Source organism: Oxyura jamaicensis, chromosome 4, assembly GCF_011077185.1.
Source record: "Oxyura jamaicensis isolate SHBP4307 breed ruddy duck chromosome 4, BPBGC_Ojam_1.0, whole genome shotgun sequence".
Lineage (NCBI taxonomy): Eukaryota > Metazoa > Chordata > Aves > Anseriformes > Anatidae > Oxyura > Oxyura jamaicensis.
In genome coordinates this window covers 10,821,392-10,837,761 of record NC_048896.1, presented here as the reverse complement: position 1 = coordinate 10,837,761, position 16,370 = coordinate 10,821,392, and the positions used below count along the sequence as shown (strand labels likewise).

The 16,370-nt window shown below is 36.1% G+C and overlaps 1 long non-coding RNA gene across 1 annotated transcript in view; it reads left to right on the top strand.

Annotated features, from left to right (window-relative positions):
* Positions 1–200: 200 nt before the first annotated feature.
* LOC118166768 overlaps positions 201–16,370 on the top strand; it is a 50,813-nt gene continuing 34,643 nt past the window's right edge. The window contains exons 1-2 of the long non-coding RNA XR_004750722.1: positions 201–295; positions 5,568–5,617. This is a non-coding gene — a long non-coding RNA (uncharacterized LOC118166768). The remainder of the gene's footprint in view (positions 296–5,567; positions 5,618–16,370) is intronic.

The window sequence follows — 16,370 nt, the reverse complement described above, 5'->3', positions numbered from 1 at the left end:
AAAATCTAGTTTTCTATAAGCATATGCTCTCAATTTCTGATTTTCTCATTTAAATCTGAGAAACTACAATGCCTGCAAAATCTTAGTGAAGATCTAACATTCGAAGTATGTATTGTGCATGTGTTAACATTTCTCAGAGGTCAGGGTGAAATATTTGAATCTGAGGTATTCAACACAGATACTGACTGACAAATAACACAAACATTAAACCCTAAGCTGGTGAGAAGGAAGGTGGAAGAAAATGCATTTCTCAGCTGCTGGTAGGTACACTGCCTGAAGCTGAGAGCTGAAAGCAGTCAGTACAGACTTAACTAATATTTTATATATAATACTATTGTCACTAGTTGAAGTAGGTTCTTTATTACATTAGTATTCTGAATCTTCTGCACTTCCTTTGTGGAGGAATTGCTCTCTAACTTCAGCAGCAGATTTCTAGCTCTAAGCCTAATACAAAGGGAATACAAGGGAGAACCTTCTGTTTACTGCATTGTCTGCTGCTGGAAAGCCAGCAGAGGGAACTTAAGTAACAAACCCTCTTCCCAGAGCTTATTAATAATACAAAGGTACATAAACAAATCAACAAAACTCTGCCATGATAGCCTATTCCCTATGGGAAACAGGAGGGAAAAAAATCAGTAGCTGTTGAATGGAAAAGGATAAAGCCAGTATGGAAAGGAATGTTTTCTTCTAGTAGATGAGTTCACTAAAATTAACAGCGAAAAATTAGTATCTTAAAATCCAGGAGTCTATCAAATTTGTAGAGGAAAAAATGGTATGACTATGTTTTTAGTTTTTTCTCCATACCTAAGAAATTTACTGAGTTTGACTTTTCCTTTTTTTAAGTGACTTCAGATTTTCAAAAAGTAAAGTACTGGTGACATCTTTCTTGCTTTGCATACCGATGGCTTACAGGTGCTGGGACTTCAGCAAAAATACTCAATGTTTTCACTGATCTTTCTAATGCAGTACAATAACATCAAGGAAGTCCTATGTCCTTTTATCTCTTTATCTATCTCAACAGAGCAGTCAACACTGTAGAAAGTAAGAGACAAACAAGCAGGAAAACATTACATCTCTCTTTAAAGGAGCTACATGAGGTCACCCATTAACTGACTTTTTCAACTAAAGCAAACAAGTACTGTGCTCCAGGATCACTTTTCAGATGAGTAGCAGAGCTAGGAGAATGCTAGTTCAATTTGCATGGCTTTCTATGCCAGCCTGGGGAGCCTAATGCGCTTGTTTCAAATGTAATGAGCATAGCATCTTACTATTTCAAGGGTATAATTTGTTGGCATCCTTGGGGAAGATAATTTTGGGAAAGGATTCAAAGGTCTGGAAGAGACATGAAAAGAAGTCGTAGGAGTGTCTTCAGATGTTTGTTTTTTATTATTATGTTTTGTTTTTTATTATTATTTTTATGCTGAATATTTATAGCAGTATTTCTGTTGTAGAAAGGTTGGATTTTAATTAAATAATGATATCAAAGATTTACCTAAGATGTGATGGCTTTCTACAAGGACTGAGTATCTAAGAATTTTATAATGTCAAAATCTGATGTTAAAACACAACATTGATTGTACGGTGACTAGTAAGCACTCTGTAAAAAGGTGTCCTCCCTCCTAGTTTTTCACATGAAACATCTTATTAGAGAACAGTTACTGAAACAAGTGTCAGTGTTCTACAGTCTTGTTGGATATATGGTTAATATACGGCTCCACACAAATTTATTTCATATTGCCTCTTCTAAGTGCCTAGTTTGGGGGTGGTCTGCTTGTGCAAGCATATCAAGTTATGCACACTGTTTTTATTTGTTTTTATCTCTATAAATAAACTTGCTTTATGGCTTTGATAACAGGAAGCTAGACCCCTCAATAAAATTTTGCTGAGTTCCTTTCTTCCTCTATGGGTCAATACACCACTTGGCTGCCTGCCTCTTAGCAGCCAAGCAATCAATTCCCTTAAGAAAAGACAGACTGATTTCCAACTTGCTGTGTACTTAATAATAGGCTCAGTTCATTCCATTGTCAACATGATTTTTTTTTTTTGCTGAGATAATCTCTTTCCAGTAGTCCTAAAGTGTCATCTTGTGGTTAGTACTGGTTATGATTTTATATCATCAAGAGAAAATGTACCTAAGCACCAAAACCAGAAAATCTCATTTCTCCTCTGGATATTAATAAGGTTAAATTGGGGAGTCAAGATTTAAGAGACTGCATCATTGGGAGTTTACTTTAGAAATACCTAATGATAGGTAAAAACTAAAATTTACTAAGAAGTTCATAATTCATTTGGAAGCTACTGATAGACTTTTTTGTGGTTAAATGTCTTCATATGGTGTAAGGATGTATACACAAGTATTGAATTATTAGATCTTCAAAATGCTCATTGGGTTGCTATGTAATACATCTTAATTTCAAACTTTAATGAAACAAACAAAATTGAAATATCACCAGAACTGAAATAAACTATCACATTGGTCCCAGGGTAACAGAGCTCAAATATAAACTGGCTTAAATTAGCACAGAGCATCCCAGCTTGCTCAGCTAAGCAGTCAATCTGATGTTCCTTCTGAGGGCAGTAAAAAGCCAGTTTGAGTATTTTGAGACTGAATAGCCTACAGCATCTTGCATCAAGCAAAGGAATCCAAATCTTCTTGAGGGATTTCCTCTGGGAGCTTTGAAAAATGGTGTGAGGAGGAGCTTTGGCTGTTGCGATATTTTTGTCTCAACATTTTTGCTATGGCAGTTTGTTGCTATTTTAAATTATTTTGGTTTGATATATTTACTAGGAATAGAAACAATTTTGACATTTAGCTTTTACAGTTTAATATTTTTTTTTTTTTTGATAAATTTAAAATTGTCCAAATCCCAATTCAGAACTTTGCCAAGCTCTGGAATTTGCATTTTTAAATCCTTTAGATAAGAACCGTCTGTTCTCTACACTTGCATATAAATCACTCACTGATATTATAGCACCTAGATTGGTATTTTCCATTTTTGTGATATTCTTCTTGACAAAGACATTTATGCTTCCTGCAAAACTGTACAGTATCCAAAACTATTTTCAAACAAGCAAGATGAAATTTCATCTCACTCAAATGCAAAACAGTCCATTTGACCTCAAATGTGGCAGTTTATTTTCAGGCACTTGTAATTTTTTCATGTTTTTGTTTCCTTTTTTTAAAGGCAAAGAATAAATGATTTTATTCATAGGAACAAAGTTCAAATTTCTACTTCTACAATTCTAGCATTACAGCTTCTGTACCAAATGAGAGCAATCCAACTTCAATTTTAATTCCTTAAGGATTTGAAAAACTCTTTGCTCCACTGTAGTTCTCAGACTGAGTTATTTTGGACTTCAGGAATTATGGTAGTTTAGTGCCCACTCTCTCCTACTGGGAGTGTGCCACTTCCTGTGGTCAGAAACATGTACTAGATCTCAATTTCTTATCTCACGTGTAACTGACCCAAATACTGGGACATGGAACCATGTATGTAGTCCCTGCCCCAAAGCACTTGAGTTCTATATCCAGTTGCAAAATGGGCAGTGTAATTAATGCACAGACAAGTTGATTCATCAGAGATAAGAGCTGCTAAAGAAATTTCTGCTATGAGCACCCAACGCTTTTCCTTAAAACAAACCCATGTGTAATATTTTCTACTGCAGAACATCTCCCTAAAGTACATTTCTGAGTTGCAAACCGTGAATTAACTAGAAAAGCTACCCACAAAGCTAACCACTAGTGTTAACTCCAAAGAATTCTGCTTGTGAAGTACTGTTAAAGGAAATAGGTATTGATTAAAGATATTGATTTCTGACAAAATGGAGGACTTGTCTCATTGCTGAATTTTGAATCTTACACTTTAAATAAGAAGACTTGATAGCAGTTTCTTAGCCCTATTGTTTGTATTGCAGAGGTATCCAGAATCCCAAACTGAAATGTTCCACTGAACACATTAAAAATATTTTTAATATATATATATTGAAAATAAATATATCACCAGTAGAAAGAGAGAATGGAATGAAATCTGAAACTACCTGTTCCACGGATTAAACCTGCTCTTTGATTTGTGAGAACATTTGGATCTTTCTCTCCAAAGGCTAAAGCGTCCTGGGTCAACTGTGATTGTGCAAGAGCAACTAAAAAGATGACCTTGGCTTTTGCTGGAGATGATCATTCAAATGCTTAACCAAATCCTGCCTACTTTAATATTTCTTTGATTTCACCTAAGACTCTCTGGCTGCTTTAACTGAGAAAAAAATTTAAAGTGTATATTTGTACCATCTTTTATGGTCTGGTTATTGAGACACTGTCAAAACATCATAATTACACGTCACTGTTTTTTTAAGTCCACTAAAATTCTTGAGAACACGTAATGTTTTGGGGGGTTTCATCTCTTTTAATTGAGTCTGACCCAGGCACAAGATCTGACCTCATGTCAGAAGACAAGTAATTTGCAAATCCTTCAGGCACGATTACACAGTTACTTTCTAAGATTAATTACTGCAACTGTTTTCTCATTGCCCTCCATAACCCTGACACTCTTTTACAGTTTCCATAAGTGACAGAGAATTCTGCTCCTAGACTATTTTGCTCTTGTATTACTAGGTTATCACCATGTTTGCCCACCCGGCAAATATTTGTTAACATCAGTATCATGTTGCATGTAATATCATTTTACAAATTCCATATCCTGTGCACAAGCTTCTTGTGTTCTTTCTGGTTATTGGTGCTGTTTTCCCTGTCATCCCTGAGTATTTGGGTTTTGTGGGTTAGTTGATACATGCTGTTTATGTTCTGTTACAAATATGATCAGATGTTGTCAGGTCTGAGCTAGTACTAAGGCAATAAGACGATGTACATTGACTACAGCTCTTTCCATTCTAAAAACTCAGTTCTGTATGTATCTTAATTCCTGTTTTAAGTGCTTATAATCTAATGCTTGGAACAGTATATCTTAGACCAGAGACATTGATATCTTGTGAGGAAAAAAAAAAAAAAATCATAGTGGGCTACTTAAAAGGCAGCCTAGCTTGCTGCAGACAGGCATTAATGCTATTTTAACTTAAATGTGCCAAATTCCTGGAGGAATTTGAAGGAATTCCAATATGACATAATTGTTCATGTATTCAACATAGGTAAGGAAGCTTGAGTCAAACTCATATAATTAACGTTCTTTATGTTCAACTCTAGTACAAGGTCTGTGTCAGATATTTATTGCAATAAAGCTAATGAGATTAATGTTTTTATTACTTTTATGATGAAAATATTCTTCAATATCACTGAATAATTCTGTGCTTTAAATAATGAGGTATAGTTAGTGGTCCCAAAGATGCCTTCCTGCTGATTGTGGAGAATCCATTCATTTTTGGATGCTAGCTCTTAGTTTTTCTAGCTTTCAGATAACCTAGAAGTACATCAGATGTTTTTCTTCAGTGTCAGCAATTGCTGTGGCAGTTACAGGATTGTTAGTTAGCTATTTGCAAAGCTGGAACAAAGTTATAGTTTAAAACAATAGCGAAATTGAATGTCTAACCTTTTTATCACTGTCTCTCATTCTGTGCAGAGAGCGAGGATCATCATTGACCAAAGGATGGACCATAATTTGAAATACAGGTATGTACATATGTTCAATCACCTTCTCAAAACATGAAGATGTGTGACAAGTGCCTGAAAATCGTTTGCTATTCATAATTTTCTACATACACAGAAGGTAAAACTGTGTATGACCTGCAGTAGTGAGTTTACCAGGGAACGCAATTCATCTATCAAAATATTTCATAAGGGTTCCAACAAAACTACGAGATAAAGCTTCACACATTTTATGTAGGTTTGTCTGCTTCTCTCCAGTGGTCCCAGCTAGATGCAAATATCTCCTATTTCATTGTCCCTGCACTCTGCAGGGATCCATTACTATTTCTACACATATTAAAATGCATCATGAGTTTGGGTGGCTTTGCCATCGAGTTCAGTTCAGCCTTTTTGAGTTTTACTTGACATAGTGCCTTTGAAAACAAAACCTAATATATAAATGATATCCAGCCACACTACTTCACTTTGAGTGCCCTCTTATCATTTAGTACACTATTAAAAAGTGATGCTTCATTTTGGTCCTAACACATAGCAAGTGTGATGCTAGCATTTTCTTTGTTTTCTTAACATATGTAAAACAAAACAGGAATTGATGATTTTTTTGAGTAATTTTCATTGTATGTGATTGGGACAAAGTGATTTGTGTATACAATTTTTTTTCCTTTCACTTGCTGAAAAATGTGTAAAACTGCACCTCTAAAAACATTCATCAGGCCTTTCTTCTGCAAAATTAAATTATGGTGTCCTCTCTGTTTTCATACTGGTAAGATAAGCATGTTGGAGGAATTTTATTGAAAGTAAATTCTGATATAAATAGAAATTGAAATGTGTTACCATGTCTGGGTAAAGGCATACTTTCAGAGTTTAATTTGAATTTACAGTTTGAAGGGGGGGAGGCAATTTGTTGTTTTAATAAGGAAATTGTAGTTTCTTTGTGTTTTTTTTTTTTTGTTGTTGTTGTTCTTTGTTTGTTTGTTTTTTGCCTTAGTCTATTAAATCTGTTAGTAGCTGTTAATCTGAATATTTTTCCAGGATGTTTATTTACACAAATTGCTATCCAAATAAAACAGGACTATTTGCGTATTCAAATATTTGTCACAATGCACTGCATATCTTTCTCCCTTCTAGCTATAGGCTGTGGTTGTCTCTGCTTTTAGGGGGATCTATTCTTTGCATATGATTAACAACGTATGTGAAGAAAAAGTTTGAGGTGAATAACTAAAATCAGGAAAGATCTAGTTAATCTTCCCTATACTGCCTCACTGTGTATCAGTCTAATGAAAGCCACTCCTAAGAAATCTTCCCCAGGGCCTTGGAAAGTGCTTGATGTGAATGGCAAGGTATACAAGTTAACACATTGCTCAGTGATGTCTACTGCATGTAGGCTGCGGCCATGAAAAATGAGTAATCTAAGTATTTTATTTTTTCTTAAGAGAAACTTAAGCCTTTTTTTTTTTTTAAATTGCAAGCAGTGATCATTTCTGATGCAGTTTCTTAGCCTGGAAACGTAAAGGAGGCCTCCCTATCCATCCTTATGAGGTAATAATACTTTGTGATGTTTTCTTTGACCCAAAATCTGCTCATAGAAATTTTTTTATTTGTTTTCATCCACGAACAAGATTAAAGGAGAACAAACCAGATTCAATATACGTCATGTTTTGAACTGAGGTAACAGCTCATTATCCACCTCATTTCTCCCTACCTAGTTTTCCTTGCTGCAGCATCAGCCTACCATACGTCAGTGTTGTGACTTTTCTGTGGGAACAGCCTTTTCTCAGCGTAGGGAGATCCCAGTAAAGCAGGGCAGTGCTACATGCATTGTGCCTTGCGGGGGTGCTGCATTTGAAGCTCATATAAGAGACAAATTCCCTGAACTGACATTGAATGCCTGATCTTTTCTCACTGGATGTTTCAAGCATTGCCATCGTAATAAACTGTATCTTTTCCCATGGCACTGCACTGAAGACTTGCATCAACGTGGAAGTAAGCTAGATGTCATATGTATCATCTCTCACATGTTTTTCAGGCATTGGGCACACACTGCTGCCTAATTTGTTTGAAAAGGCAGAGCTTTGTTCCTTGGCCTGGTTTTCTTCAGTAGACCTCTGACAAAGGCCTTAATTCCCAAAATGGGAAAAGACTAGCAAAGGAGCCCTTCTGTATTGTGTAAGAAATTTATAGATGGAATTGAAAATACATTTCAGGACTGAACAATATAATAGGTATTAAAATCATATGAGGTCTGCATTGAAAAAGGCTTTCTTCAAGGGTTACTCAACTATTTTTAACCTCTCAATCTTCTATTTTAACTCCACCCAACTCCCTCCCTTAAACGCTAAAGTAGCAATCACATTAGCTAACTGCCTGGTGGGATTTCTGGTCTTCAGCACATTACTGGATGACTTGTTTTTACAGCATGGTGCAAGTATTTTTAAATGAAGTAAGTCCCGAGAGTTAGGAAAGACAATAAAAGTTCAATTTAAACTTTAAGGAAATGTGCTGCCAAGCATTAATAAAGCGTTAGTTGGATATTAAAGTGTCTTGATTTCATTTTCTCCTGGAAGCTCTGTATACCTATGCATGAATGTTACCACTTCTGACTCCGAAGTGCTATCCCAGGCACCTGCGTCACTGAGCTGGAGGAGTGCACTGTAACAACCACCAAATTCCCCGAACATAATTCTCCTCCTGCAGTTTTAGTCTTTGTGAAATGACATGTAAATTATGCACGTGGACATGATTGTGATGGTTACATTATATGTTCCTAAAAGGGATAGCCAGCTCGATATCCTTTTGTACTTGACTGACACCATTTAGAAACTATCATTAGATGACTGTTAATTGGGTTTATTATATTTCCATTATCACAAAAGGACCTGAGCTATTATAGAAGATAGAACTAGCTCTGTTTCTAAGTAGAGCTATTTTTAATGAAGTCTTTTTCAACTTCTAGAAAGAAGTTCTGGAAAGAAAATGTGTATACCAATCACTTCGAAGCCTGAAATGCTAAGATGTGATTAGCTTGAATGGTTGACTAGTCATGATTTCTTCCCTTAGGGGAAAAACAGATCTGAGTAACAGGTACTAAGATTGCCTTTTATGAAGACTTCAGTTTATGGATATGTAGAGACAAAAATCCTTACAGAAATTAGTGCTTAAAAGATGAAGCATCTTCTTGTAGCTGGGTGATGACTGAAATGTTTGTTTCGTGCCTTGAATTTCCTTTTAGTCAAGTCCTTTTCTTAGGCTGTCAGATTACTTCTGATGTGCAATAAATTAATGACAGCTGTGACTAACACTGGCTGATGCTATCTGTTTTGATGACTTTTTAGCATTAATCTGTTAAAACCATCTCAGGAATATCTTCAAAATGCTGAGGCCTCCTTTCCAGCCCATTCCCAACATGTTAATTTGGCATCCTCCTCATCTCTAAGATCCTCAGGTAGTTTCCTGATTTTGGTTCAAATACTGCATGTTCGGGACCCAAAAGCAACATGTTCATAAATTCATTGTTCCTAAATTAACACAAAATCACTGCAAAATTTCATGTGTTAAACCAGGCTTTCCACAAAATTAAGGTATTTCTGAACCAAGAGCTCCAAGTAAACATTTACTGATAGTTTAAGGTGAATGACTTTAAAATGAATTATGTAGCAAAAAACTTTTCTTTGCTGTCTTTCCTCTAAATTTTTTAACATTAAAGTTATAAACCCTGTGTGGGGATATGTGATAAGATTCTGAATGTCATTACTAACAGCATAACAATGCTAAAATTATTTATGTCAAGCAACACAAAATTAAGCAAGCTAGACCTTGAGTTCAAAGAGAAGAGGTGGTTTTAATGTAAATTATAACAGATTCTTGCTGCCCACTAATCAAGTGTTTACCTGTTTCCATTAAAACTGCATTGAATTTAATCAGTATGCTTTCTAATGCATGCATTTCTCTCTAAATAAGAAGTGTATTTGTCATGAATATTTAAATTGGATTTTAAAGCCATGAAAGTTCAATTTAAATAAAAAGTGGTGTTTTTCAGGGTTGAAAGTTTTAGTGTCTTCAAATTCTATTCAACAGTTGTAAACAAATTTTAAAGTTAGCAGTCTTGAGGGATTCTATCTTAGCATTTAGGATTAATTGTCTTTAATTGAAAGATGCTAAAATGTAACTGCACATTTTATGTACTGTTACTTGTACATAAAACTTAAATATTTGTTTCTTATAGCTAAATAGAGCTAATGAATAATTCAGAAATTAGAACAGTACAGAGTATCTTAATGTAAAAATGTGTGCATGGCAATGACTTCTAAAACATGTTTTGAAGTTTGCACTCAAACACTGAGGAGGGTGTGGGAGTAATATTCTTTATATAATATTCTGTCACGATATTCTTAACTTTTCAATATATATATGTAAACTCCAGGTTTATTTTTGTGATTCCTATTCTTATCACAGAATTTATTATATTTACATTTCCAGTATATTTTTGTTTTGTAATGATAAAGAAATGAGTTCTCCTATACAATGGTATTTGCTAAGAAACTAGACTAAAATAAGTGTCCATTAATTTTGCATTAAAAAGAATAACGCAGTTGTCTAAAGCAAAAAAAATCTCATTCTTACCTATTAGTTGAATTAACTGGTCACTGTGAATCCTGCAAAACTAGTCTTCATTGTAGTTTGCATTTCATTTTATTGATAAATAATTCCATCTTTCTAGAAACCCCTTTATTGTTCAAGATAGCTGTGCTCCAGATATTTTTTATTTTGCTATTACTGATTCAGATATTGGCTATTGATGGTTTCACATGATATTAATGGATTGTTTTAAAGTAAGCACAGGCAATTGGAGCTTGAACTGCATATTTGATTCAAGTGATCTAAACAGAATAGATCAGCATTGAATATTATCATATTCTTGCTGTATAAATTACTGAATCAATGTCACATATTAAAAGAGAACTGTAATAGATACATCCATAAAATATGTAGGAGTCTTAGTCAACTCACGTCCTACACTAACTTGAACATGGTACAAGTCCAGTGGAATACGGGACAACTTATTTGGATGCGGTTTATCCTTAATGTAAAAACAGCAAGGACCTGAGTCAAGGCGTTGAATTGCTGATGTTTGACAGCAGTGCATCCACTGCCAGGTTTTCAAATATACGCTGTTTATTTGAGAGAAGAATGCCCTTGGTAAATTTTGGTAGCACAGGTAGCTTTTTACTCCCCTTTGGGACCAGGTTTGCCCTGCTGTCCTGGCAGTTGTCAGGATCAGGGTTGGTTTTTGGTGTGCATTAGAACATAGTGTTTGAGCAGAGAGAAGTGGCTAACCAAACCTAACTGCATCTTATTCAGATCTCGGTGAGGAAAAAAGGTTTGCCTATGGTAATTTCTGTGAAGGAGTATTATAAATTCATACACACATAAAAATGCAGCACTTCATGCTCTAGGTAGAACCCAAAATTCGAGGAAGCAAGTAGTTGGCAAAGCATGAATAAGTTAATTTATCTTCAGCGATTTAGAGCACATACTCTCCTGATTTAGCAGTCCTGTCTCTTCGTAGTAAGCTAAACAGACCAGTGACAACTCAGCTTCCTGTGAGCAGGTGATGTTTCAAGACAAATGAAGTGTAGCACTTAGCAAAATCTTGGTTCTGTTGAAATTGAATTGACAGTTAAAAAGGACTTGAGTGAAGGCAGAAAAACGCCACCACTTTTCCAAAACCAGGGCTACATTCCTGCATGGCTCTGACTTGCTTCTGTTTGGCCACGAAGGTTCATCCCAGATAAGCTGGCAGCGATGGAGTCGTATTGAAGCTGTATTATTCATGATGTTCTTTAAACCAGCACACAAGTGCCTGCAGCAAGGGCTCTCAGCAGGCTGGTTATCACCACTTGTCTCCCTCGCAGGGGTCACATACTGCTGTTTTGTCACTCAGTCAGTTAACTGTTGCTGGAAGAAGGGAGGTTGGAGGTAAGCAGTGTAAATGTTCCTGAACAGATGCATTGTACCATGATACTGTCTGTCAGTCAAATGCAGGTGCAGAAAATGTTATTCCTTGCTAGAGGAGCATTATTTGAGCAGTTTGAGGGGCTTTCTCACTATTAAATACTAACTCATCCCAACAGACGTGATACACGGCAAAGAAGTTACCTGTGGAAGAAGCAGCAGACACAAGCAGGGGAAAGCCTTGACAGGGGTTGTTTACAGTATGGGCAAATGAAACCTTGAAAGCCTTGGAGCTGATGGCAGAATTCCCTTAAGCTTTAATGAAACTGCCTTTCACTCTGGATTCTTACCTCCAAATTTTATGTCCTCTCTTCTTCCCTGCCTTTCTTTTCAATAGTGCTATTTGAGCGTCATTGAGATAGAGCAATACAGCTGCTTCCATGCCACGGTTGAAGGATTTGGTCACAAGAGCTGTAGAAACAGCCTGTGAAAGTCTCAGAACAAAGTCCTGAATGCATTTCACAGATATTAGTTAATGTCTTCATGACTAGACTGTCCCCTTCTTCCTCTACTTTGCTGCCAGCATCCCTATTTTGTTTTTTGAGAGTATTTTGGCCCTGTATTATCTGAAAACTGAATGTGAAATTAAGATCCTTTTTGTAGGAATTAATGATGTTATTTTTAATAAGCTCTTGAATAATTAGAAACTGAAATGAGCTTTCAGACTGACTAATTTGTTAGAAACATTAGAGTATAGTTATGGTGAACTGTCTGAATCTTGGAGAGAAGTCAAACTCCTCCAGCTAAAATATATTTGAGTATATTTTTTGCCATCAGTTATTATATAAGGTAAATTTTTAGGACTTCTTTGTGGAGTTTGGTACTTCACTGAGGTTTCACTAACAGCCATTGTAGTAAACAAAAGTGATGTTTCCTTTTATTACTTTCTCTAGAGTTGCCTGAGAAATGATGTATGTAAGCATGCTTCAGTTCCATGTTTGTTTTTGTTTGTTTGTTTGTTTGTTTCTATAAGGACTATTTGCCATACTGGTGTGAGTGCTTCAATGAGAAACTCCTCTCCTTCACAGCCTTCATCCATTCAAATGCCCTTAATCACTAAATTTTCTTCACTTCATCCTTAAATTCCTTCACAGACATCTTGTCTTAACTTTGCTGACTTCACTGTTATGTTTTTATTGAATATGGCTTTGTTCTGTTTCATTTGTAATTGTGCTTTTTGTGGATTGGTTTCATGGCTGAATATTATTCATTTAATGAATATATACCTCACACATAATGAATATATATATACCTTATGCCTTTTTGACATGCACTTTTCATGTTATAGAGAAATGTGGTCTATGCTCTATGGTATGTAGCTTTTGGGGATGGTTCTCAGACATGTATACAATTTTCTGCAAAGCAGAGCATCTCCTGTGCATCCCTGTGCATTGAACAGTGTCTAAATATATTTCTGCGAGTTCAGTGAAATTTTCAGAGGCTATGTAATGTCTAAACAGACTGAAAGATGGGTTTGTGTACTCAGCTAGGCCAGACTTAATCCTTGTGACAAGTAGACAGTCAAGCTGTAGAAGTTAGTGTGCAAAGTGGCCAAAAAGGCATTTTTCTAGAGTTTTCAGAAACATCACAGGAAAAAAAAAAAATATGTATGTAACCTCTGAAAGAGATCAACAACATGGATGGTATTATGCTGACCTCCGATATCACTGAAGAGGTCAGACTATCTGAACTGTTCTCAGTTTGCAGGTAAAGGGGAAAAGAGCAATGGCTTTATTTAATGTACTTGTCTTCATCATGGCTGTACAACAGAAACCTCACTGCCTACAGACTTAAATGAGAAATGTATGGAGGTGACTTCTGCCTCATGCTCTTGTTGGGAATTGGATCGACTGCTGTCAGAAACCACTAGCAATAGCTTAAAATATTGCATCATCTTTTGGGTAGGATTTTTGTAATGGAAAAAAATGAGCTGCCTGTACAAGTCATGTGTCCTGAATCTGACTGTTGCCTCACTGTAGATATTAGATGATTATGATTAAATAATTATGATTTGGTATCATTGCTGCTTTGCACAGATAAGTGTGGCTATATGTAATTCAGTAAAACAGATATTTTAACATGCAGGTAGTACCAAAGCACTTAACGTGGATTTATTTCATGCTGGAAAACCTAATGGTTGACTTATTGCCACCTCTTGCCATCCATCTTGCCCCTTACCCTTCAATACTTTCCTTTTTTAACATTCTCGCAGGGGCAAATAAAGTTTTAGAAGAAATGAAAATCATTAACTTTTTGCTGACAGTCAGAATGGTAGAAAGGCTCCACCTTCCTAAAAGGATTTTGTTTTCCTTACAGTTTATATATTTAAAGGTTACCTTTAGATTGAAAGAATACCATTTGCTTTCTCAGACTCTGAAAGGATTCATTCCTTTAACTTTGTTTAAAAAAATGAGTTCAGCACCAGAATTTTGAAATATTCTACCTATACTAGGTATAGGTACCTATACCTCTACCTATACCTTTTTTTCTTTTTTTTTGGCGGGGAAGTGTTCAGCACTTAACATTTCCCATGGTAGCTCTTGTGGACTGTGGCTTAGAAGTGCATTTCAGAAACCCAGGACTGCATTTACTGGCTGGCTGCAAGCTAACAACTTTTGATAATTCTGTCTCAAAGTCCGGTTGTTGAAGAAAAATCTTTCCGTATAATTTCCTAAAATTCACCTTTTTGTTTTCTATATACATTTCTTCCCTACAAAGCAATTTTGACTTAATGTTTACATTGCCTGCTAAGCTGTCCTTTAACTGTGTCAGTTGATCCTCGTCTTAACACAACATAGAGAATCTAGCCTGTTTCCCGCTGAAATATTAGTTCTACGGGTTTAAAAAACAAATCAGTAATTATATTACCTCGTTGTTTTATAGTGCATTTCCATTAAATTCTAAAACATTTTAGAATCGCTTAATTTTGCTTATTTTGCTCCTTAAAACAGAGAACCCTAAAAAGCTTGAAGACAAATAAAATAATAGTAATAATAGTTTTAAAACTGTTTTCAGGCTTGAGAAAGGAGCACTGGAACCACATAAATGGTTTTTGTACTTTCACCTTCCCCAGCCCAGTGCTTTTAATTTGATTATTCCCATCGACTGCCTTGCTACAGTTGAGTCTGAGATGCCTAATGTAATCATAACTTGCCATCTAGTGGCGCGTGTGTGAAGTACCATGTCTCGCAGTCAATCGCGTTGTGTTCACATTAGGGGATTCCTGTGTGCATGCTCGCTATCCCACATGGGAACCCAGCTTTTTAAGCCGTGGCTAGATGCTGTTTTTATAGCATGTAGTAAAGAGGTCGTTTGTGGTTGAAACAGGTGATACAATGCTACTGAGCTTCTGGTGGGCCAGAGAATCTGTGAGACACAATAAGAGGAATACCAGACACAGCTTCATTTATTGCAATCATTTTTGTGTTAATTTTTAGTAATATTTTTTTTACAAAGTGTATAGAATATTCATTTAGAATAATGTTTCTCTTACACACCTGCAACAATGCTGGTGGCATTGTAAATTCCTGTGTTACTTCTATATCCTTCATTCATGTGACAACATTCAAAGCAGGCAGCTTCCAAACAACAAGATGAATGTTACTTCGGAGAAATGTTCTGAAACTGCTTACAATCTGATGCAAATACCTAGCAAAGTGTTTGAATTTACAGATGGTGAGCTGGGAGCAGTGTCATCTTTACCCAAAATAAACCCAGGTAGTAAAGGCAGTACTATGTCAATGTCAAGAAAGGTGAGGTGAATATAGACTTCTGTGCTAGTTAAATGTTGTTTGTGTCACTACTGCTAATCAGAGTGATCATAGAATAGCCCAGGCTGGAAGGGATATTAAAGCCCGTCCGGTTCCAACCCCTTTGCCGTGGGCAGGGATGCCACCCACTAGGTCAGGTTGCTCAGGGCCTCATCCAACCTGGATGTATATACAATATGCATATGGTATATGAACTTAATTCTATACCTTCTTGCTGTCATTATTACAGAAAATGGAAAACAGCTGGTCTCTGGAGTGCCAAAACTGCTCAGCTAGAGATCTGAAATTACAAGAGTGTTAGGCACTCTCCCAGGAGTACAAAGCCAGAATTTCTAATAAGGCCCAGCAGACAGTACTGTTAATGTTCATATGACTATACTATGTGGCAGCTTCTTTGAAAGAAAATAAATATTAAATTGCAGCCTTGAGATATGATCATTTGAATCTAATTTAGTGTGCACATCAAGCTTTTAAATTATAAGTGGGCACTCTTGTAAGACTGAAAACACCTAGCTTTTTAAGAATTGGTAACTTCAGATATTTACTAATGCAATTTATATTCAGTTGTTTAAAGGCACTATGTATTATTGAAAGACAGATATAATGGCGCATGTTTGCAATCATGTGATTTATGGACTCCTAGTTGCAATATCACATTAAGAAAAGTTCTATCAGTACAACTGTTGTTCCCATTATGGGAGGGGGATGTATGGGAGGTTTGTATCAGATGGTAACATGTCCACCACAAACTGATACCTGTTTGAGTCCAGTTTGATTTTGACTGGTCTAAAATCCATGTTGTGACAGTAGCATTTAAAAGTATATGAAGTATGGATCTGCCTCCATAAAGTGCCTGTGGCTTAAGATCTGTGCTGCAGATGAGATATGCATGCTTGTAAGGATAGAAACTTTCTGAGCTGTGGTGGTCAAATATGTGGTAGCTCAGCAGTGGCCCACCAGGGTACAAGCGTGGTATCATGAGGAGAAAGGGGGGG